Consider the following 26,598-nt stretch of genomic DNA (forward strand, 5'->3'; position numbering starts at 1 on the left):
TTTATATCATTCAAATCAGTAATTTCAATGTTCAAGGCTGTTATTTATATAATACAAAAAGTATACTTCAAAACAGACGTCTGTAATTTCTTTAAGCATTTGTCTTTTTGAATTTTTTGTTAGTGTTAGAGCTATGCAGCTAGGCCATTAGGAAATCAAGTATATTAGTGTGATTTTGTTTAATTCAGAAGAAAAATCAAATTAATGATGTGCTCTATAGGTAATGTTAATTTTTTTTTTTTTTTAATTTCTTTTTAAATTTTTTTTTAAAGATACTATTCCAAAGGGTTTCTGATCAAAATTGTGCAAAACCTACTATTTTTTATTCACTGACTTCAATCTGTGATGATTTAAGTTCTGGGGTTTCACAGAGCCTTTCATTATGCATTGAGATTCTGACTTGGAAATTCAAAGGACAATTACGTTGTTTATGTATGGTTTTTACCACAAGCAATAAATTGGTCTGAGCAAAACTCAGCTAAACTCTTGAGAAACCTGTTTGCTGTTATGGATTCCTAATAAATAATTCATGCAACTATAATTGTAGGCACTAAGGATTATAAACTAGTTTTTCCTGTTAAAATGCATTTATTTTTTTAACAGATGTACAGATTTAAAAGCTAAAAATGAACAGGATGGTAATCTAATCTGAACACTTGTATATTACAGGTTAAAGAATTTCAGAGGTTCTTATTTCAAATGCAAGACTTGATTGGTTTTGTGTAAGTGTGTTATGGTTAGAGTTTCACACTCCAAGAAGCTGAAGGGAACTGGAAGGGAGCTCTCCTGAGCTGCACCTCATGTCAGTGACCTCACTGACTATTAATTTTTGCTGAGGTTGACAGTATTGCAGTAAGTGAGGTTTGGATTCCATGTTGAAAAAGTGAAACAAGAAAATACAGAAAACAGGTTTTGGAAGAGTGCAATAGGAGCATTAACGCAACAAAATAGAAAAGTAGCTTTCCCTTTGAGTCAGCAGTGGTTGTGGGGGGCTGCTGTTAGTTTACGTTAGGACATAAATGTTTTCCAGTGATGGTGTGATAAGATGGCAGCAGATGTCAGTCGGGTGAATTTGACTGTGATGGACACCTGAGGACTTCGATGTTTCTATGCTGCTTTGCCAGATAATAGTCAGCCTCATTTTCTTCAAAATGCTTTGGACATTCATTTTAGTTCTTTGTTGGGATACATATTTCCCAACCTGCCAGTCAGCTCTGTTCTTCAGTCATGCACAACTGTTACCTGGGGCAGTCTTGCTCCACTCAAGTGTTCTTTTTAAAGACAGCAAGTGAGGGGAATTTGTATTTCCATCTAGCTTCCTCTGTTACTGCATTGTGCCACATGGCCAGTGCCACTTTTCCACTGGGGCAAATGTACTGTGTTTCTGCTTGCTTCAGGCACCCAGTATGAGTGTGCATACTGGCTTGAAAAAGAAACAGTAAACCAAAAGGCCAGCAAGGAACTGTGGTATGGCTTAGGATTTTATTTAATTTTAGTATCGATATTTAGTTTTTAAACAAAATTTTAAAGTTCTAGGAATTATATGTGTGCTTGGCTGCTTTTTCTTTACTTTTGTTTCCTTCAAGGAACCCTTTTAAATGAGGCACTGCTTGCAGATGCATTTCTTAATTAATTGTGAATGCGTAGTGTGGTGACAGATGCAGAGGATGTTGCCTTTATCCTGATCACATTAAAATGAGTTGTGTTGAATATTCTATGATGCTTGGGGAAATTGCTTAATCCTATTACTTCTTGGAGAAGATTGAGTACCTCCTAATGTGAAATACAAAACCTCAGAGCTGCACAGTGCAACTGCTGCCTCTGAGAATGCTGCACAAAATGTATAGGATTTCTTCTAATGCGAGTCAACAATGATTTCTAGGCTTGTTTATCACATAAATGTTATCTGGCAAATTATTAGACAGTTGCTATGGAAACAAAGACCTACTACTAGAAGGATTTGTTACCATAAGTAGTTAAGACAATGCTCAGACCTGCATCCCTGCTGCAAACAGTCAGCTTCCAAGGATGGAAGTGACAGATAACAAAACACCTCTTTTTACTGATAACAAAACAATTAAGAAATATTTATCAGCTGGCCTTTGCATTTCTAGAAAATACATAGATATATTAACGGAAGTGCAAAGGTGTGAAAACACCATATAGTTCAAAAAGATAATATAGATGTTTGTATCTACTGGAGTACAGTGTGTAATACATGGAAAGCTTGGACAGGCTTCTCTCACTAGTCTGTAGTGTTTCATGAAACAAAATGACAATATATTCCAGCTAGAGGCAATATTAATTGCTGATTGTTGAACTGAATAGAAAGAAAAGCAAGGCATTTGGAATTGGTGTCTTCCTTCTGATGAAAGGTATAGTGGACATATTGTAAAAGAGGAAACGAGTCCTGTTCATGGAAAAGACGAGCCATAGCTGTATTGCTCTTGACTGTCTTCCTGTGGATCAGCAAAAGTAGTGTTTCCACTTTCTGTATTTATCTGGTAAAAAGAGGCAGGATATTGTATTGAGAAAGTTTCAATTTCCACATAGGTTTCAGTGTTCTCAGTGCTTCTAAGGGGTTTCATAATATTTTGTGTTTGATCCATCCCCTGAATCAGGCAGTTATCTGTACCATGGCTGTCATTTTGGAAGATCTAGTCCTTCAATTTGTAGAGAAAACCTTAGAAGATGTGAATGCTAAAAGCAAAACCAACCCTATAAGCCCTAGAAAGTAAAAAACACTTTGTTTTTTTTCTTATTCTTTCAATTCTGAAGCCAATAGCATATCTAGAAGGCTAGGTTGTTGCTCTTTTCTTGGGGCCAACACTGTTCTCATGAATGCAATTGGTATTTCTGTGAATATGATACTGAAATATTTTCTGATGGCAGCTTCCATCAGCACAGCTCTCAGCTGGTGGAGCAGCAAGCCCCATTAAGTGCAGGTAGCAATTACAGACACACGAGAGGGAAAGTCCCGTGGCAGCCATTCAGCTGAAATAGGAAGTTGGATTCCAACAAAATGGGCTCTGTTGTGGCAACTGACACCAGCTGAAGTGTTTTCCCAGTGCCCTGAGCATATGGGAAAATGTGCAAGAAACACAGGTGGGCAGAGAGTCTGTCATCACCTTTATGATGTGCAGAAAAAGAACAAAAAGGTGACATTCATTGTGTGATTTTTTTTTATTGTTTTGTTTTGTTGTTTTTTTTTTTTTTTTTTTCCTAGCAGCTATGGGCATCAACAGAGCAGAAGATGAATAGGCTATTGATCTAAAAGCAAACAGGGTGGCTGTTTATTTTAAGTTAGATGCTCATACACAGTCTAATATATTGCCACAAATTGTGTTCTAGCAATAAAAAAAAAGCCAGAGGCACTGGAGGGTTAAAAGACTAGAGCAGATTTAGAGAGCCAGATTTCTATGCACTGAACACATATGTTAAATGTGTGGGAAAGGCAAAATGACTCAACTTGTGCTAAGACCAGAAAAAAACAGACAGTATCCATCACCTCGTTAAGATTGCATCAGATGTTTAGCAAGAGAACAAGTTCTTTAGCGGGATAAAGACAACTAAGGAAATTTGGAGACATCATCCAGGGAACAGGAAAGCCCTCAGCAGAATACTGAATTGAGCTGAAAAAACTCAGCTTCGCCACGGAGTTGATGCCCTAGGACAGATAGTCCTGTCCAACATTAAGAAAAAGAAGAATTGCACAGACCTATTGCTTTGGAAACTGCTGAGCAAATAGAAGAAACAACAGCTTTATTCTGTGGAAAAAACGAGGACTAAAAAAATTACTTTCCACCACCTACAAAGCAAGACATTTTTGGAACTGTGATCGATGTCAAATATATCTCTCTATAAAATTTTTAATATATGTATGTATAAATATATATTTTACAATGAGTGCAGCAGTAGGGTTCTGGCAGCTCTTTTTAACAAACTAAGCTAGTCTTTGTGTGTGCTCTGTACCTTCCTTGGGGAGTTTGTTTCCTCCTGCTGCTGTTTGTATCATGTTCAACACCTGAGGTTTTGACACACATTTTTGATGGTGTAGAGGTCTTTGGGTTTATATAGATTAATTTTTTATCCAGGGAAAACCAGTAGAAGAATACCCAAAGGCAACCAGACATTTTTCCAAGGATGAGAGTAGTGGCTCCAGCTAAGTAGATATGTAATTTTTGAATAAGAGTAATAAGATACAGGAGAGAAATTAATCTAGCAACATGTATAGGTGAGTCTTCACTAACACACCTGTCCTGGTAGTCAGTGAAAAACATTCAGAGATCCATATTTTGAATAATGTGGAGGGAATTTAGGCCGTACCCTACAGGCTTTGAAATGTTGCAATGTTAGCTCAGAGAATGAAATTTGTGATGTCTAGCATGCTGAGACAGAGGTTTCAAAATTAGCTGATAGAAATACCAGAGAGGAGCTTTGTTTCCGAAATTCAGTTCTATTATTTCTCTGAGTCTAAGGCATGTATTTTCTGCTTTCAGTTAGGTGTAATGTAAAACTGGAATGTCACAGCCCCCACAGGCATCCAACAGAGATGACAGGCATGACCGGCTAGTCCTTTTATTTGAATGTGAATTCAGTGACGGCTGTGAGACAGTAATGGCAGCAGGGGACAGGAACAGGGAGGTTGGGGTTAAATTCCCTCCTCAGTCTAAGAAAATCACCTATATATTACCTGCTGTCAGGAAATTGTCTTCACCATCCCCTTACATTTCCCTGGAGATAATTCATCATCATTCCTATTGAAGTTGGACATCAGATTGACAAGAGTCCAAGGAGGAAATTTCAAGGGGAGAAAGCAAGCAGGATCTTGACCTTAATGTCTAAGAGTAAGGCATGCAGTTTGAGTGGGGGAAACCTGGGTTTTGATTCTCTGTTCCTGAGGGTGTTTGTGTGTTAGTCACTGGATAAGAATACAAAGCAGCTTTCTCTGGTCATGTCAATGAATGCTCGAGGCTGTAGTTCCTGTGGTTTTGGTTGAACTCAGTACTTTAGCGTGCTCCAAGTATGCTTTTGGCTTGGTGGCTTTAGGCCATGGTTTGGCTTGGGTTACCCGCTCTGCAAATTCTAGACTGCCTTGAGCAAAAGAAGTAGTACCCGGAGAAGTGTGTTTAGCAAAGATGAGAGTGACTAGGTATAGTCAAGAGTAGATCTTCGAATGCACAGAGATTTGCAATGAAATGTAAAAACCTGCAGACTCTCACATGCCTAAGCATGTAGGATAGCAGCTTTGTGTATGTGTGATGCAAATTTTGGATTCAGGTACACAATTTCTGCCAGTGTTTGTAACTGAAGTGTGCCAGTATAACTTTGAATCTTGCCCGTCGTGAAGAATACAACTGCTTAAACAATTAAAATTGTGAGCACTCTGTTGAAAGAATAATGTCTGGGATGGAGGGAGTGTCTCCTTGGTAGAGTTTTGAGAAACTTCTCTGTCAATATGGAGCTGCATGTTAATTTTGTCTCCGGCTATTCAGGACTGTACTGACTATGAAGCAGTAGATTAGGATACACTTAAGAAGGAAAGAATCACTTCCAGTCTAAATATTGTTGATTTTGTCAACTTTCCCAGTTTCTAAAACCTGGATAACCTTCATGGAAATAGCTGCCTTCTGATGAGCTCTGACATGTACACAATTTCAGAATCACTTTTGGTTTTTAATATCCATGGGTCTATATATATAATACCTTATATAGACACTTATAGAGCTATAGGAAGATATTTTAAATGATGTAGACAGTACTCCAGTTCATTTTAAGGTAAAATTTAAGGTATGACACTAATGAGCCACTACTGATTTAGAAGGAAACTGCAGAACCAGCTGATTTGGTGGCAGCAGTAGTTTAATATTAGAAATGGGTTACTTACGTTTCCCGTTCTTGATTGAATTCTACAAACATTTAATTCTCCTTGAGAATTCTTTTATTTTTTATTATTTCAAATAAAGTGAAATCCCCTCTTTCTGTTTTTGTATAAACACCAGAATAGATCCACAGAAGGGATGTCTTTTCTCTGGATTTTTTAATATAAAACTGTATTTATGTACGTGTACATATATAATGTACATCATATCAAATCTATTGTAAGAGCTGTGAAGGCCATATGTGAGTTTGCATTCACACGTATTTTCATACACACATATTTGCATATGTATTTGACTATTAGAAGTAAATATAGCCAAAAATATCTTTCAAAGCAACTTGAAAAGTTGAAAGCATATCTCCTATTGGACTATAAAGCCACCAACATGCCTCCATACGTAACTCACTTTTGAAAGCATTTCTTCTTAATTGTTTTAATGTGTGTGGGCATTTTTCTCTTGGCAAAATTCTTAAACAGTTGAAAAACTGTACCTTCTTAGTTTCGTTCCATAAAGTTGAGGTTTCATATTCCCCTATATAATAGATAATGTCATTATAAATTATCTTGAGCGAGGCAGAGCAGTATGAAAAAATAAAAGAAATTGCTGTCCTTTTCTGCCTAGAGGACAGCAGCTTCACTGAGTCTGGTATGCAAGACGTGCAGCTCAGAATATAGAGTTTTAGGGAAGAAAAATGATTTTAAATATTTCCTTGTGTGGAGTCAATTTTAATTTGCAGATAAACACCAGTGACTGTATTGTGTTCACGACTTCAGTTTTAAAATTCTTTTTTCCCCGTAAAAGATGGAGTTTATCTGTAAAATGGAGTATCTTTTGAACTAAGCAGCTGTTGGTAAGTGTGCTGCTCTAGATATGTGCCTAGGGAAAAACATTTTTTATGATTATCTTGTTTAGTGTTTGTTTATTAGGGCAAAAGAAAACAATGAAAGCCTATCAACCCTCTTATTTTTTCCCCTTATGTGCTTCTTTATCATTCATTAATTTCCTTTCCTCTACCTCACATCCTAACACTAAGTTGAAATGCATTCACTTTTGTGCTTGAGAGCTGTTTTTGCAGATAAGCTTTGAATCTTTTAGAGTGGAAAGATGGCAGGTATTTCTGGCAAATTGTATTCTATTTTCTTTTGTTCTGTCAGTCAGATGCTCAAAATTAGGAAATGGTGCTCAGAGATGGAGGACAAGTGGTAATCTGGGCAAATTTGTAAAATAAGGTTTCCAAGCTGTGGAGTCTAAAATTCAACAACCCTCATTGTTTTATTACAACTGAAATCAATCTATCGATAAAGATGGGGGTCATTAAATATGAAAATGCCTCTTTATAATGATCTCTGACATTCAGGTGAACAGTGTAGAGAAGGAGAAAGCAGAGACTCTCACAGGGTTCTGAGAAGAATCAGTTTGAGTGTTCAGTCCCTGGTGGTATGAGAGGAAGAGGTTAACTGAACACAGAACAAAGGCAGGCATCCAAAAAATAAGCCCTGTGATCAGTTTTTGTACTGAGAGGACTTTCAATGAGCAGCAAGGGCCTGTTTGGAAGTTGCCAGAATTAAAAGGTGAAGTGAAAATCTTGCTGGCAAGGGAAGCATTTGTGTACACGGTGAAGAAGTGACTGTTCGATCTGAAGATCTCCTGTCATTATGAAAGGAGACTCACATATAAAACAGGGTCTCATGAGGGACAAAGGTAGTTTTCTTGAGAATGCATTCCTACTTTTGAAAGGCCCTGCTGGTAACACATGCTTCAAGCTATCATTTAAAGATCTAATTGCAGTATCTAGCAGTGCATTCTTCCAATGAGAGAATCATGATTTAACCATGTTTCCCAAGGAAAGAAGACTTGTGTGATCACATTCTTGCATATATGTGTGTACACATGAACTTAATCATACACTTGTTTGTTTTCCCCGTTCTCCAATATGTATTTAATCTATTGACTAATTTCAGCCAAATTTTGGACATGAAGTATCAGAGGTACTGCGTTTCTAGAAGTTTTATAAGAATGAGCAGACAGAAAGAGGAGAACCTATTACTACCTCAACTGAAAGAAGGTTCCCATGAGAATTCAGTCTTTAGTAAACATCAGAAAATCTACACAAGGGAAAGCCACAGGGGAGGAGAGAAGTTAGTAATGATTCAGTTTTCATTAGATTTATTGGTCATGAAACTACTCCTCACATTTCAGCAGGTTCTTGAGCAGACTTGAATCTAAATAACAGTAACTGCTCCTTCAGTTAGCAGTAGGGGAAAAAAAACAAACCCCAGAAGCGTGAGTGGGCAACAAAATGAATTTCATATGTCAGCAGCGATGTGTGCCTTATTATTTTTTTGTCAGCTCTTGCATGATGATTATATTTCTTAAATGTGATGATTTGCCAATAAAGTAAAACATATGTTTTTAGAAATTGAGAGACTCTGCCAGTTTTTCAACCTTCTTTTATTTAAATCTGATTTACCCCAAAATATACTTATTGTGATAATAGATTTGCACACTTAACCACTTAAGTATAATGTTAAAATAGCTTAGAAGACTATATACCAGACTTATGTACTTATTCAGCTGAGTTTCAGTCAGCTCAATTCTACATATTAAATTTTAGAGATAAATTAGATCTTGGCAAGCATGAAGGTCTGGGCCTTTGTGCAAACTACAATTAAAGGTCAATACCACTAAAACATAACAAACAGAAATCCTAGAAAATAAATTGTCTCTGTCAGATGTGCTTCAACTAGATCTAGACTGTAGTTTCCCTGAGTGCAAAATGGAAGGAAAACTGTATGGATTGGTTGGAGTAAAAAATTGCAAGTACTCCAGAAATCAGAGGGAGTTGATCACAGTGATTTTGCTCTAGCCTTTTTTTTCTTTTAACTAGCAGGTAGTTACACATTCTTTGCATAATGGAGAGATGAAGACATTTCATCTAATATAAATGTGGACTTTTATGCTGTTACCTTCTTGTAACACAGCAGTAAGGAATTTGCAACTAAGGTTTTGCTAAAATTCAATCCACGTAATTTCCTGCTGTGTGCGTATCAAGGTAAACCTTTCCCTTAAATTGGTGTTAGAAAGAGCAGTATATTGGAGGAGATTAATCCCTGTCTTTCTGATCCAGGTTTCTGGAGCCAGACCATGGGTGATAAGCACCTAGCGAGGTAGGCTTTGTCACTGCTTTGCAGCAGCAGTGCATGCCCCATAACGAATGCATCTTCTCACCTACAGCATATGCACCGTAGAGCTCGAGTCGTGACCATGTGCCCTGGCATTGAGATGTGACGACGCATGGGTATTCGGGCAGATCTCTAAGCACTTTTTGTGGCAATGATACTAGGCATTTTCCTTGTTTCTACATTTGTCAGCACAGTGTATGAAGGCAGGGGTGGAAAAAAACAACCTACATAACTTGTCTTTCTTAGCTCCTCTGTGAAACCTATGGTCCCCTGGGGTGTGATAATTATTTGTGACACTACTTTATAGAAAGATTATCATGTTTTCAAGGCAGTTCCGTTCATTAAAAAACTCTGATTTATTAAATCTCTTCACTGGGGTTTTTCTAAGCTGTTGCTTGGTCATTTCTTATAGTGCTTGTTGCCCTATTAATTTTTACATTTGAAATAAAGCAGTAGATAATGAGTTTAATGTCAGTGTTTCCTTTTCCTGCAGTACAGCAAATCTGTCCTTGTAGACAGCAGATGGGGATAAGCTGAATGCTAGATGCTTGACTATCACCTTAGCTGTGCATAGATAACTGAGGAATCCAGTGTGATATTAAAGAAACTGGAAGATAATACTTGAAGAAAACTCATTGGAAAGGAATGCTTGGTATTCGACTTGTGTTGGAAGGAAGTATGGGTACTCAGTCCAATGGTAGCCTCTGTAATACATGTTGAGATCTTTTCTGAAATTAAGAAATGTTAGCTTGTGATACTTACATAGAAAACAGAAAGGAACATCTGTTTTAGGGAGAGTTGCCTTTTTAACCATCTCCACTGGCATACAATGCATGTCTGTACCCAAAAATCATGTATTACTGATTATGTGGATGTTAAATAGTTATTGATAGTCACAATTTTTCCCCTACATTGAGTGTAGAAGTAGTTTTTGGTTGATGGGCTACATTTATATGGCAATTTAAAAATGTAACAAAAGTACAGTGATTTTTTTATTCCCTAGCCTTCATGCATATGGTAAAAAAAGGCATGTCTGAAATAGGCAATAGACAAGGAAGCTTTTTTCTTGTGCTGTGAAGGATGAGACTTAGAGAGCTCATGTGGAACACAGGTGGTGACCCGTCCAGCACAGGAAGGTCAGATCTGTGCTCAAGAATTCTCCACCAGTAAGCAGAGCAGAGTACTGGACCTTCAAGAGGAAAGTGGTGTTTTGACACATTTGGTTTTTTTCCTGGCAGGGTTTTCAACAGAAAACAATTTTCAGCAAAAAATGATTTAGCTGGTAAACCATGATGTGGCATGTATATTCCCCTGTTGCTTGATTTAGACTGTTATTTTTGTTCACCTCATGAAATGCTCTGTTACTGATGCTGCGGGGGATGTGTATGGTAGCAGAGCTCTCAGAGGTACCAGTAGAACGGTTCTGCTGCCAGCCTGCTTGCTTGTTTAGCAAGTATATTAGTCCTGACTTTTCCAGCCTGCAGCTGTGAGTCTTTGGTTTATCTACAACAGGAGAGCTCAGGATGGGACAGTGAGAAATGCTCTGTCCTGCAACCCTGTTCTCCAGCGATCACCTGTGGGAGCGCGGAAGTCATTCCCATCCTCATTTGTTTCTTTGCTGAGGCAGAATTGTTCACAAAGAGGTAACATTCTGTGTCCCTGCAGAACTAGACTTGGAGTCAGCAGTCCATTTCAGATCATCCTGTGAATGGCTCTTAAGTGGAAATTCAAGCATGCTCTCTGTACAGCCAACATAGCTTTTCCTCGGGGCTCAGACATGACACAAGTAGGTTATCGTTTATCGTTGCCACTGCGCTGGGGTTTGCTGAGCTCTAGATGTACCTATTCAGTTAGGTGTAGGAGAACTTCCAGCCTCATTACAGTCAAAATAAGCAATTCAAGCAGTTAACATAACTCCTCCTGACAGAAGTAGGTCATGGAGGGATCTTCAGGGCAGCTCAGTCACTCCAGAAGGGCTAAAGATTCCCACTCCTCTTCCTCTGCAACAGCGGGAAGGGGAACAAGCAGGAGGAGGGAGGGCATCTTGGGCAGCCATGCCCAAGAGAGGGCTCAAGTCTGCAGCCTCCAATGTGGGATGTTCAGCATTTTGTCAACTCTTTTAATATGTTTCTAACCCTTTTGCATTTTAATTTAACCCACTGAGAAGAGGTTTGAAATGTCGCTGTTGTGCCCCATGATGTCTTAGTTTTCAGAGTACTAGATTCATCAGTGGATAACGTACATGGATTCTTAATGATAATGTTAAGGGTTAATATGTCCTTATATACTTTGTTACTAACTGACTATTTTGTAGACATCTCTCAATTAACTTGAGTGTGTAAAAATAAAGATGGGTAAAGAATTGTGCCATTCATTCACTGTTGATGGGGAGCCACTTACTCTGTTGTTTCCTACCGCTTTTTATTAGCACATTCCAGGTTAGCACTATTCTCAGGATGGCTTCAGGCAGCACTTTGCACCATGAGCTATAATGGCTCCTCTTCCCCTACAGTGATGGTAATCTGATTTTAGAATACCTTACTGAATTTCAAAGTCTATCATGTGAAACATACAGCGTGACGTTAAAAATAAACAGGATGGCTGGGGCCAGAAGGAAAAGTGTGATTCTGAAAATCATGGATTCCCTAGATACTGTACGTGAATATATATTTTTATATATCTATATATTATCGGGGAGTTAAAAACCACATTGATAGGACTGTTTAGAGGACTGACAGATCTTCAACTTTAAAAAAACCTCTTACTGAATTCATATTGTCTACTATGTAGTTCTGTTGTCCCAAAAATGGGGGTTCTTCACCTGGTGTGCAAAGAGCCAAATAACACACAGAGTTGAGATATTTATATTTAATACATGGATGCACATGCGTGGGTGCCTGTCCCAAGACAGCACACCATGATCCCAAAACCACAGTTTATGCATGTTCAGTACACTGATATATATCTACTAAGTGATTGGTTATAATCTCTGCATTTAACATGCAAATTAACACACATGCCTAGTTTACCCTCTCTGCCTTCTTTTGAGTCTGGCGTGTAATTAGAGTCACTGGTCCCTGAGTCAGTGGTCAAGGTGTACCCTTGTCTGAATTAACTTTCACCTAGCTTCCTGATAATTTGGCAGACATAGACAGTTTGTTGCAGTTTGTTGTCTCTACTTCCCATTAATCCTACCTAGGCTTCTACTTTTTGTCAGGTATACACAATAATGGATTGTTCATAGGGTAATCATCTGTTTTTACCATTGTTCTAACCGTTAATCATTTGGTTGCATAGTGCGATCCCAGTTACAGAAAAAAACTTAAGTTCTGAGCTGCAGATTGCATGAGAAACATTTTTTTTTTCCTTTCTTTTTTTGTCATTTGGTGAATTTTTGCTCTTTTATCCTTTTACAACAGTTCTGTCTGTAACTGCTTGTCTTTGCCCCTTTGATGGTCAGGTTGCTCACATACTGGTGTATGTATGATATGTACATGGTGTTTGGCTGGGTCATCAGTATTGCAAAATGCTTATGCATTGCTGTTGGCTACACTATTTTAGTATGTTAATATTCAGGTTCAAGCTTATATTGATTGTATATTATAATTTCTAGTTTCTAGTTATTATAAGCTTCTGCTTTGGCTTAAAATAATTTCTGTCTTTCTTCAATATTGTTTTCAAGTTGTAAGTCAATACTGTGCTGCTATCACCTGGGAGCCCTACTGCTTCAGCTGCCTCAGTTTCTTGTCCTTTTTTTGCCTTATCTGGTGTCCAGCTGAACATTTTGTGCTAGCCATATGGAGAAGGAAGAACAGATATTATTGCTTTATCTGGAGAAGTATGTGCATGGGAAAAACATAATACAATCTATATTTAGCAATCTATACCTTGCCCCAGAGCAAAAGCAACTTGGCAAAAAGTCTCAGTACAAAAGAATATGCCCTTGGCTTTGACATAAGTGATCAGTGGTTGTCTGTTTGTGTCTTAGTAGAAACTACTCAGTATGTTTTCCATTTTTGTCATCAATATTTCACACGAGGCTTGACTGAGTGGTGATTTTTGGAAAGGGCCTGATGGAAGGACAAAAATGACCCTCAGTTCAGATGAAGTTGACTGAGGAAAACATCTGATCAAGATCTCATGACTGTCCATCTTTCATTTAGGAACAGGAAGAAAATGTACTGATGAGAAAGAAGAATGTATTGCTCTTGAGAATGCTCTTAATGAGAAATGACTAAATCAAATGGACTCCTGGCTAAATTCAGAGTGGTCAGAGGTGAAGAGGAAAGGAGGGATAAAAAGTAAATGAGCATTTTGCCAGTTGCCTTTGCCAGCAACAGTATTGCACTACCGCACTAATGGGAGTATGGAGAGAGACTTCAATATATGGGAAATGCTGGCTTCTAAAACTCCAGCAGAATTTAGGTGCCATCCTCCTCCTCTAAGCCAACCCTGGCTGAAGTATTCAGCAAGGAAGCTCACATGAGTCCATTTAAGGTTGAGAAAGCCCTGAGTGCATGGCAATAAGTTCTCTTGTGGTTTTAATCAGCATTCAGAAAGTGGTATAGCAGGGGCATCTGTTTGCCAGATGTGTGTCCCCAAAAGAGAAATTGCTCGAAACCCCTAATCCTGCAAGAACTACTTGCATCTCCTTGGCACCTTTCAGCATACACAGTTCCCCTGGACATCAGTTTGCTTTGAAGCCAGGACTCACATATATAAGGAGTCCTGAAAAATATCGGAGAAAGTCAGGCAACTGAATACTTGTGTGTGTGTGCCCGTATGTGCACAAAGGAAGCCACTCTATCCTTCACGCTTCAAAATTTTCACATTAGTATGTTCTTAAAATTTTATAGTGTATATTTTAATTTTTTATTACAGTATTACACACTTTAGTTGACCAAAACATTTACATTTTCTATTTTAGAAAAAGGTTTTGCAGAATTTAGGGTTTCTTCTATCTAAAATAATTTTGAGGACTTTAAAAGAGCATAAAAACAATCACTTTTGGTCACACTGGTTATTGATATTCCAAAATGCAAATCTAAACATTTGTATAGTACTGTGTTATTCCCAGACTCTCTGCTGCAAAGGAAGAAAAGGAATAGAGAAGCTAGTTATATTTTAATAAAGTCATTTGTTGAAGTAGGTCTTAAGGGGCTTGTGGTAAAGAAAAGAAAAGCATAATTTGCCAAATTGTTATTTCTGTTATTTTAATAATAGGGGGAGATTAAAATGAAGGCAATCATGTTTAGGAACAATGGTATTACCCTTGGTTGTACAACAACATGCAGGGTCTGTTCAAGTGGAAAAGATAAAAGATTATTCAATGTGGGACAAATAGATTTAGGGCAACATGATTACAGCTTTATTGAATAATGGGCTGGAGTGTGAATGACATAATTTCTAAAGTGTTTCTTTAAACAAGATCTCTTAGCCAAAGGAGCAATACTGCTTAGGTACTGCTGGGGATGAAGTTTGTGAAAATCACATGATGAGAAGGAGTTACGATTCTAATAGAGCTGAAAATGAAAAGGAGAAAATTTTTCTCATCCTTTTGATTCCTTGCTATAAATCCTCTTATAATGATGGAAGACTTACTTTCTCTAAATCCTACTTATCTACGTGTGGACTAGTGCATATACATGATGTGCATGCTGAGAGATGAACTGATAGATTGAGTTTTAATGTTTTGGCCCATTAAGGTACCCACTTGTTATCCTAGTCCTTCTTTTAGAAGTTACCATTCCTGCAGAAAGAATGACAGAGCAAGATATGAACTGCCGCCTCAGCTTCTCTGCTTGCACAGCCCAGACTATTAATGTGAGTGAGCACTGAAAGTGATAAAATAAAGATACTGTAGGAATCACTCTCAAAATCTCTTTTTTTGCAGTCAAGAAAGCAGAAAATAAAACAGAAGCTCTTAAAAAAGATTCTTTCCTTCTGTTTAAAGTGCTATATATATTCTTCAGTAAAAAAAAAAAGGCAAAATGACTTAAAAATTTTATTCAAATAGAACTAATTTATTACTTTGGATCAGAATTCAATTAGTTTTTGTATTTTCAGTCGTCCAGGCAGGAATTCTTAACACCGGCACTCCCCAGGTTCAGATATGTGTGACTGACTTTACTTACCACATCTTTTTCGTTGACTGCAGTTCATGGGTCATCTGCCCTAGAGATAAAAAAATTTATGTAGCTTTCTGGGCTTATAGCCCTAATGTGTATCATTTACTTGTAATTATTTTTTTTAATATACTCAAAAATCCTGGTGGAAAAAAATAACCTATTAATTTTAAAACTTTTTTTTTTTTTTGGCAATGAGCATTTTCTCTGTGAGATTGTCAGAGCTTTTCAAATAATTGGTGATGTTTGTAGGTTGGTGTTTATCATTCTGGAAAATATTTTGAGAGTTAGTTTCACAGTTTATCCATCTGGGCTTAATAATTGTTAGTTAAATGAAGTAAAAAAAAAAAAAAAAAAATCATAATATTGCTGCTATCTATGGCCTGCTCAGGGAATGGTTCAGACTTAAGAAAAAATTAATAGTGAGACACAGGTTTTAAGGACAAGCTTTGAGACGTGGCTATCCAAGCAAAAGGGAGCTGTTCTGCTCCAATGGCAGACCTCCAGCCGACTTTGGCAGCCAAGGTTTTTCCTGGTGAAAACGTGGTCTTTACAGAATCAGGCGCTGACCAGGCTAATACGAGAGACAGTGCTGTTATGATCTCTGGTGATACAGAGCCTGTGACCCTGTGTGACATGGTTCATTTGCCAGCAAAATTGGATGCTGAATGCCCAGGCTCTCCAAAGAGAGCTCTGAATTCACCATAGCCAAAAAGGCTCCAGGCTGTGTCAGTGTGAGAATAAGCCCCTGGTTCCCCTGTAGCTCTCACCAGAGGTGAACCCTGCCACCCCCTCAGCAGTATGCAAAATAATAGTCTAACCTGGCTGTAAACAAGTCCTGGTATTGCTGCACACAAGGCCAGCATCTGTCTTAAAGAAAAATTGGCTATTTCAAAATTAGAGTCTTGTCAAAAGTAAACCTGAAGAACCTATTAAATAAGTAAAGAATAATTTCCTGCCATGGTAGTTGTATTTTGGAATGGCTGGTAAGTCTAAAGATGCCTCAAAAAAAATGCTGTTGATAATGTGTACAGCTCCTTTCTATCAGTGCAAACATGTCTTATGTCCGTTTCTTCCCCCATCCATGCAGCTTCTTCTGGAAAAACGTAGGAAAAGCAGCATGCCAGGGTCAGCTCCTCTCCATCCACCCCTGATTCACTGGGAGCTTTGTTACCCACAAATTTGTTTCGACTTTCAAAGGTGTGTGGTAGTACATACCCTCTGGCTGAGGGCTGTAACTACATGTTGTTTTCTTATTTCTGTGTTGCATCAAATGGCTCACCTGAACTGCGAACAGGGTTTTACAGACCCCAGTTTCGGTGGCATTGCGGTGAGGCAGGGTCTTGTTGCTGGTGGATTCTATTTGACGCCAAAAAGTGGGAATATACATTTTATGATTCTTTAAAATCTTATGATTTCTTTTGAGGAAATAATGGTGAAACTGCTTTCATATATATATATAGGAGTACAAATGAAAACTGCTGAACACTGCTGCTTTTGTTCCAGACCCTCTGTATATTTGGTTGTCGCTGGAGCAATAGTTGAGAAATGACTCTATAGTTTTAATTTAAATTCATTTTAGGACTTACATTTTTGATTAAAGATTGATCCTTTGTCAGTCACAAGCAATAAATCTGGATAGTGTCATGAGAGGAAATCATTTACACACAGGACCAATTCTTTAGCAGCTGTACAGTGCTTTTTTGGAGCTGTGTTTATTTACACTAGGTGAACATTTGCCCTGCCATATTTATTGCATCATGAATGTTTTGTTCTGAATAAAAGCAGGCCCCCATTCATCTTCAGGAGAATGTAAGAGGCCCTGTGTTGCTATAAACAGCTGTAACACCTCTGGCCTTGGTAGCTGTCTCCTGAAATTAGGACTTTGTATTAGGAACATGCCCTCACCTCCAGTTTTTAATGGTGGTGGACAGTACATTTCCATCTGTTATTTCCCTTGCACATTTTTTATACTCTTATTTTGATGCACATCCATACATATGCTTATTACCCAGCTGTTATTCCAGGATAATGCAATTTCTGTGGCTAGAAATGTTTCTGAAAGGCTCCCATAGTGCTGCCAGGGTCTCCCTCTGGCCAGAGATTACCACGTCCAGGGCACTTGGAGCAGCTTTTCTCCATCACAGCAGTAGTAGGGGTTCTCTAGTTTGTTTTTTTTTTTTTTTTCCTATTTCACCAGTCCCACTGTCTACTTTTCTCTTTTTGAAGTAAAGAAAACTCATCTGCTAAATATTGCTGCCAGTCTTCCACTCCATCAGAACAGGAGACGTGTGTAAAATGAAGAGCAGGATGAGGACAATATAGTTATTTTTACACAAGGGAACTTAGAGGCAAAAATTAGATGTCTCACTATGTTATTTTACATTTGAGGTAGTTATATCTAGGAATGAAGTCTAACCTGTGAAATACGATCCACAATTATTCCATTAATGCTGGAAAAAGATGAATCAAATATAGATGATTTTGTTACATTATCTATTCAATGATTTGGAGTAAAACATTAAAAGCTCAAGTGTTCATATGGATTACTTATCTGAAAAACAAATCCAAGTAAGGGCTAAGGTGTTTTAGGGTTGATGATTTGCTCAATTAAGATTGAATTTAAAACTATTCTTCATGTAGAACCAGAACATGATGTGGCTATTATTGTGGGAGAAGTCAAGGTATAGCTGATGGTCAGCTTTAAGAAAATCCAAATCAAACAATAAGAAGAATTTTTATTTGGTTCCTTGCACTTAAAAATACTATATCCTGAAATAAATAAAAAACAATAAAAACCCACCCCATTACAACAAAACAAAACACACACACACACCGACACCCTACCTCCCTCTGATTTAATGTGAAGAATCAATCTTCCTGATGTAGCTTATGTTTCTAGTAGGGTACATAAACCATCTCAAATCACTGAGGACTGAATCTGTGATTTTATTGTAAAAACTATCATGTTTTTTTATCTTATTTAATCACTCACTGAAGTGCAGATTTTCTTACCTTTATAGTCATGTGAAGTATAAAAGTGGTAAAATAGAAGCAAAAAGAAAAGTATCATGTTTCTGTAAGAGCCTTCAGTTATTTTTCCTGTATTGTGTGTTTAATACTTATTCTCCCCCTCCTCTGCAGCATCTCATGTTGTAACCATGAAAAGTGGGAGGAAGGCATCTTGAACTACATTTTATTTGCAAGTTTTTGTGAATACCCAGCTAATAACATATATATATAAAGGCAGCAGGCTTGAGAGCTCCCTTCTAATTGGTGAACAGTTAGTACTGCCACAGTAAAGGATAACTCTCCTTCATATATTTTACAAATATTTACATGAGCAATAATATTATTTAATATTGCCACTTCATATCTTGCAAAATTGCTCCTAGATCATATGCATTTACAAATGACAACAACAAAAGAAGCCAGCTCTTATACAAACAAAATAATTAGCATCTATCTCTAGTTCTCTATCTGCTAAAATTATTGAAAGCCACAATAACTGAATCTGCTGATGAAGCTTCTTAAATAGCTGTTAAATCACACCAAAGTAAAACCTATAATCAGCTGCTTCAAGCTGCAGGATCTGTTCTAGGTCATCACATACACAAGGCATCCTTTGATTCCTTTCCTTGCATTCCTTCTTAATCCATCTCTTGTTATTTTAACCTTTAGTCTGCATCATAATTCCATTCTTTGCTTTTATCACTCTATCATATAGTGTAAATCAAGTGATAACCCAGGAACGGTTATGGGAAGTGATCGAGTCTTAAGTAACAAGGACAAATTGTGGCTTTCAGGATAACCTCCCCTACTGATACGGTGGCTGGAGAGTGGTATGGAGGAGTGAGCCTGTGTTTTCCTGTTGTTTTTAGATGTTTCATCAGTTTAGATCGCTATCACCCTAGAGGTACATTCCCAGAGATGCACAAGTCTATAGCATCTTGTTGGTCAGACTTGGAGATATGGCAGAACGGTACAGATCTCAGATCTAATGCTCTACTCCTTTTAGTGTTTGAAAAAGTTCAGATCAGTGTTTGATACTGTGTGTCTAGTTGACCTGGGCTGTGTAGCTGAGATTGTTTTTTTTTCTGGAGAAAATACCTGAAAACTCAGAAGCTTATCCAGGTTGCTTCAGCATACAAAACTAAGATAGAAATTCCATCAACACAAGTTTATCTGTGAAATTTATGACATCTCACCATCTGGTCCAGACTGGGGTGTAGAACTGTAAGACCTTTATCTGAATGTTTCAGACCTAAAAAAAATTTTTTGTATGTCTTTCAGTGGTCAGAGGTTGAGCACACAACTAATGTGTTTGTGTCATTGTATTCAGTTCATTTCCCTCACACCTGAAAAGAGAGGCATAAACTATGACAAGAAGAGCTGTAGATTTACTGGTTGCAGTATGAGTAGATGTTAATGTTCAAAATCTTATAACAAATATACAGATTAATTGAACAACTGCAATAGAGAGGAACATTTTTCATTGTAGGGAACAAACAGGCAAGGACAGGTGGTCTTTTTAGTGTAAGCTGATGATTAATGCGATGTGATATGATTTACGAAGTGTGTTGATAGCCCGCTAAACCTCCTCCGTATGAGTTCTCATGGGAGGTTGTAGAAATGCATTATGTCACACAAAATAAACTGGTAAAGTTTAGTTGAGATTAGTTTTTCTTTCTTGCCTCACTGTTTCTGATCAGACAGAAATGGCATGCCTGTTTCTAATTCTGCCTCAAAGCAAAGTTGTCTGCTGAAAGAAACTGGGACAACTAACCGTACCTAGGAGAGGCAGCAAGATCATCTATTATATGGAAGAGCAAAATGAACACAATTGCTAACCAAAATGATCAAGGTTAATTTGCATTTGGTTTAGTCCATTCTGGTTAGTGTTCCTTTTTTAGTGAATTCATCTGTGGCACCACACGCCTTATCTTGCAATCTTTCACAACTGCGATTGGATGATCCCCTTTACTCAGATGTAGAAAAGGGATCTTCACAATTTTGTTTGGGATTTTTTTGTTCATTTATTTAAAAAAGTAAAGGGGGATGCGGATATTTCATGTATAATGTAAATGCACCCTGGGCCGACAGATTTTGCTGAGAACTGAAGGAGTACATTTTCCTAACACATCTTTCTGAGATATTATCTGTCTCCATTCAAACTGGCTGCATGCACGCTTATTCCTGTGAATGGTGATTAATGAAACAACAAATGCAGCTCATACTTCAGTGACCTTCTCATTTCCCACCTGGAACCACTCAGTTACAGCTGAGATTATAGGTGTGTTATAGGTACTCTCTATCATTTGTGAAGAACATCTCCCCCTTGCTAGGTAAAAGCTGGTTGAGTGTTTTGTTGCCTGTGTCCCATGCTGTTGTGGGCCTAGAGGGTGTTTTGCTTTATGTATATGCTGTTGTTGATTATTCTGACTCTCCTAATTTAAACTGTGTGTCTGCATCTGTTCCTTGAAGGAGTATTAATTTTTAAAATGTAGAAGATTTCCATATTCACTGTTACTTTAGCAAAAAGGAATTCAATGTGCATATTCCATGTAGGCTGTTGATTAATTCCCAAGGCAAATGTACCCCATAGATTTACCATCTCACCCAAATTTGCCCGTTTTGTGCAAAGAAAATACATTGAGCTATGATCCTGACAACATATTTAATTTTGATATTACTCAGTCTTAAAATATTACTGGGTGGTTAGTTGGTCAGAATATGCAGGGAAACATATTTTGTTTTGATACACATGGCTGAGCAAATAAATTACCTACGCATTTGTAATTTTATCTTTGTCAGGTTTTTTGAGGGAGATGGTTTAATACTCACAGTAGTCTAAATCATATTCTTTTCTGCAAAATATTAATGAAAATTAGGTTGTTGATTCTTTAAATAACAATAGCAGAAGCAGCAAATAGAACCAATTAATCCTTACGAGTAGATAGATTCATCATGGTTATCTGTGTACTGTATTCACATCAACCTCTGGAAATAAATTTAGGAGAGAACCACTGCTCAGCTGTGAGTGCCAATTTGTCTGATGCACTCTGGCAGTTGTTGCCGCCTCCACAACTTCAAAGGTACGGAAGGAAAAGAGGAGTGGAGAAAGGTTTATATCATAATTGCTCAAGCTTGAAGAAACACCTAAGACTGCTTCACAAGGATGCCTCTCTCCTGGGAGGCTCAGGAACAACTATAGCAGCACAGGAACTGGGTGTTGTGCAGACTTGGGCTATTTTTCTAATGAAGAGAAGCGTCACGTGATGTGACCTACCTGGACTTGAGCAAAGCTTTTGACACTGTGTCCTGCATGACATCCTTGTCTCTAGATTGGAGAGACGTGGATTTGATGGATGGACCAGTTGGTGGATAAGGAATTGGTTGGATGGTCTTGCTCAGAGAGTTGTGATCAGTGGCTTGATGTCTGAGTGGAGAGAGGTGATGAGTGGTGTTCCTCAGGGATCAGTGTTGGGATCAGCGCTGTTTAACATCTTTGTTGGCAACATGGATTGAGTGCACCGTCAGCAAGTTTGTCAATGACACCGAGCTATGTGGTGCAATCAACACGCAAGAAGGAAGGGATGCTAGAGGCACCTGGACAGGCTGGAGATGTGGGCCCATACAAATCTCATGAAGTTCAACAAGGCCAAGTGCAAGGTCCTACACATGGGCAAGGCAATCCCAAGCACAAATACAGGCTGGGCGAGCAGTGAATTGAGATCAGCCCTGCAGAGAAGGACTTGGAGGTGTTAGTGGGTAGAAAACTGATCGTGAGCCATCAACGTGTGCTCGCAGCCCAGTAAGCCAGCTGTGTCCTGGGCTGCATCAAGAGAAGCGTGGCCAGAAGGTCAAGGAAGGGGATTCTCCTCCTCTACTCTGCTCTCATGAGACCCCACCTGCAGTGATGTGTCCAGTACTGGGGCCCCCAATATAAGGACGTGAACATGCTCAAGCAGGTCCACAGGAGGCCAAGATGATGATCAGGGGGCAGGAACACCTCCCTTATAAGGACAGGCTGGGGGAGTTGGGGGTGTTCAGCCTAGAATAGAGAAGGTTCCAGGGAGATCTTATAGCAGCCTTCTAGCACTTAAAGGGGGCTACAGGAAAGATTGGGAGGGACCCTTTATCAGGGAGGGTAGTAATAGAATGAGGGGTAACAGTTTTAAACTGAAAGAGGGTAGATTTAAATTAGATGTAAGGAAGAAATTCTTTCCTGTGAGGTTGATGAGACACTTGCACAGGTTGCTCAGAGAAGTTGTGGATGCCCCCTTACCCCCTCCCTTGAAAGGTTCAAGGCCAGGTTGGATGGGGCTTTAAGCAACCTGGTCTAGTGGAAGGTGTCCCTGCCCATGGTGGAGGGGGTTGTAACTAGATGGTCTTTAAGATCCCTTCCAACCCAAACAATTCTATGATTCTATTGATCATTAACCTGTGGCTTAGGAGACCTGTTCTGGCTTTGACCTGGTTTAGGCAAGTCCTTGAGTTGATTTTTGAGCAGTTGGACTCGCACAATGGCATGTGTTTGTCAGGTATTCCTAAGTGTGTGTGCAGGCACATGTGATTATCTAAATGGGTGTTTTGATTTTACTGTTGAGCATCCTGTGAAAATCAGACTTTATTTAAGAACACCTGTCAGTGTTAACGGCAAACTATCTCAGCTAGTTGAAATAGTAGCATGGCTTAAAGTTGGCAGAAAGTATATTTGACTATGAGCCAAGGCCATTAAAACCCTGAGGTTTTTTTAAACTTACACTGGAAGTGGGACTAAGATATTGGAAAGCAGTAAAGAAAAAATCCGTATGAGCACCTATTTACACTATTTTTAAACTGCACCTTTTGGAACTGAGCCCAGGAGTAAATGCGAATGGTTCCAAAGGCTGTAGATATAGGCATGCATGCTGTTCACTCCAGGCGTAAGTCAAAATGACAGGTTGTTTAAGGCTTAGCTGAAATGTGCTGCTCTTTAAAATAAGGAAAAAAAAATGTAACCAAAGCCTTAATTATCTTAGTAGGTGCCAGATAGAGCTGGTAAAATATCATTTGTTGAAAATATTTTATTTGATGAGTTATAACATTTATCAAAAATATCCTATCACATTCATATTGAAAGGATTGACTGAAAAACACAAAGGTTTTAATTGTCCAGTGGCTTCTGAAGCCTTTTCCCTCAGAGACGTCTGAAAACCTCATTCTAACTCAATATTTTCACAGTAATGTGGAGTTTTTGCACATACACTGTTTAGAATGAACTGAGTTTAACAAATAGCAGTATGAGTAGTTTTTCCTTCAGACATACTAGCAATGAACAGTATCTAAAAAAATTAATTCTATTTATAAATTCTCTTTGTCCATGTTTCATAGTTAACACAAATTTTCTGGAAAGAGAACAACTCAGCTGCTCTGAACAAATCTACCTGAGCAAGATGAATAAAAAAGTACTGATTTTTTTTTTTTTTTTTTTTTTTTATAATATAGGTAATATACAAAAAAAATTATCACAACCATATAACTGAAAAAAGTGTAGTGTAAGTTTCAGTTGTATTTTTTCAGCAATTCTGCAAGAGTTTGCCTGTGTGTGCAGTCTTTGCTCCAGCAGGACACACACTTGTATTTCTTTCGGATAAGAGTGTGGAATGAGCAACAACTACTAAATGCAGTGTGAAGTTACCTCCTAATTAATTTCTTCACATGTTATTCCTGGGTTCTTAACAAGAAACCTGTTTCATTTAAATTCACAAGGTACAGTCAGATCTTACCCACAGTCATCACTGTATCACACTTACTTTCGAAACATTCAGAAATAACACTCTTGCCCTTTAAAATATAGGTGATGACCAGCAGTTTTAGACGAACAATATCCTAAAGTCACTGACATAAATGACACCCAGAGAAGGGTCATACTATGCACTATATTATGTCTCAAGACTTTGATGCTGAGGAATGCCACGCAGAATATTTTGGCTGTATGTGTAGACATGATTGTATCACAAACTGTACCAATAATCTTGAAAATGCTGGGCCAAACTCTCCTCTCATTGTGTATTGGTAATATTACTGAAGTCATACAAGGTACCCTGATAAAAAGGAGACAGAAAGTAAATTCTTGAATGCTAAGCTTAGAGGAGTAGTAATAGTGATCCCCTTGAAATTTGAAGTCTGACATATCAAGTTTTTTAAACATAATGGATTTGTGATGTGACATTTCACTTGTTTTTTACTGTAATTGTCATCTGTGTCTGCATGGACATTATTATTTTGACACAAGTTCCAGATGACTTCCTGCAAGGATTCCTCTGTTCCTAGTCATAATAGGAAAAATAGATGCAATAAAATATATAAAATATATGTGAGCCTAATTTTATAGTTCTCCTTTCATACAAAATCCATTTTTTTTTGAGCCTAATTTTATAGTTCTCCTTCATACAAAATCCATTCATTTCAGTGATGGTCAAAAGTAACGAATTTCAATTTCTGTATGTGGAAGGTGAGTTTTGCACATGTAGGTAGGGATACACAGGTACAAATCTCTGTGTGCCTAGATATATCAGTAAAACAAAAAGATAACATTTTATTTATAACTATATGTGCCAGAAATATTGTCATTTATTCCCTCCTATCATTAAAGTGAAATAGAAAGATGAGAGATTATCAACAAACATTCTAATATATTAACTACTCATATGTCAAACATTCTGTTTGCATTTTCCAAATATACACTTTTATTAATCCCGTATTTTACCCCAACATAATTATTTCTAGACATCATCATGTCTCAAAAATAGCACAAAGCTACCTATAGAAAAATCAGTTTAAAAACCCCAAAGGTCTCCAAAAAATACATCATTCCTCTTTTGTCGAAATGCCACATCCTCAGATAACACAGCATCTATAGTAAACACATCATTTATTATAATTAAAGATTAATATTAACTCCCAAGATTTCTACATCAAAATAGATCAAACCTTTGAGTGAAACACCAGAAAGTTATACAAATCTTAATTAATTCCATGTGATACTGAACTATGTAAAGAAGATTATTAAGATTATATCTAAGTAGAGTAAAAAAGGATTATGATTTAATTTCTCCTCTAGAATATCTGCTCTAAAACTTCAAACATTTCTTAAACTTGACCAGATTAATCACTGAAAGTAAAATAGCCATAGATCAACAAACACCAAATGTGGAGTCTAACATTTCCATTTTCTAACATGCAGAGTGCACCAACGCATGTCCACAACTGTCAGAACAGCAACCTATCTGCAACTGCATTTTGTTATGAACAAATACACAACCGTCAATAAATGACAGAAACACTCCTTTGTTTGTGGGAAAATACTTTTCATATTTTTTGAAGTACATCTCCTAACTCTACGTATGGTTTGTATTAAAGCATAGAGGGCTTGGAGCAAATGAGTTGGATTCCTTTCAGATGAAACTAAATGGCAAAATGCATCCTCAGGAAGGCACCTGATGTGCTTGAGCTGCAAATGGACAGTCAGTCCACAGGGACAAAGAAGAGCTCATCAAATGTGAGACCATGTAAGTGTATAAGTGTAGACACTGGTTCCCCAGCAGAGCTGCTTTGCTCTACAGCTCTCCTCTGAGGGGATGTGCTATTTGACAAGGGAGATGCAGCATCAGACCACCTGTGGCAGAGTCCGTGCCTCTGCAATTATACTCTCTTATTCTATGGAGTAGGGTAGCCACATCCAAACCACTACTGGGACTAGTCTCAGACACATGCTAAATGTCTAGTCACGCCTAAGAAACGGTGGAAGTATTGTAAATTGGAATGGGCCAAAACCATGCCCGGGAGCCTCTTGACAATGTTGTGGTTGTGGCAGTTGTGTTCTCCTGCCAGGAAACTTCTTCAGATACCTTTGAGCGGTATAGGCATAGCCTCATTTTTCCCCAAGGTGATGCTTCTAGCAAGAGTGTCTGAATTCAGCCTCTAAGAGGCTGGAGTCTGTGGCCAGGTGGCAGACCCATATTGCTGACTGAGCTACAATCCTGGGCCTTGGTAGTTTCAAGCGCACTGGGCTGAAGGACCCAGCGCCCAAATGGCCCTGAAGCAGGGAGCGCTCTGCACAACAGGCTGCCCAGGGCAGGCATGTGGGAGCCCTGGTTGATACTGGCTCAAGTTGAGTATGTTTAATAGGAGTTTCTCACCACTCTCAGCCTTCATAGCTTTCTAGATTTTTGCAACCACAGGCATTCTGACTTCATTATTTAGCAAATTCACAAGTTGTTCTTAAGAGTCATTCTTAAATTCAAATTCACAGATAGTTCTTTGTGAGAATATGAATGAAGAGGTGGCATAAACAAACCTGTGACAGTAGCAGAGATGATAATTCCCAGTTAGAAGTGATGGGGAGATCAAGAAAGGGAAGGT

Source organism: Tyto alba, unplaced genomic scaffold (genome assembly GCF_018691265.1).
Source record: "Tyto alba isolate M040663 unplaced genomic scaffold, T.alba_DEE_v4.0 Super-Scaffold_16, whole genome shotgun sequence".
Lineage (NCBI taxonomy): Eukaryota > Metazoa > Chordata > Aves > Strigiformes > Tytonidae > Tyto > Tyto alba.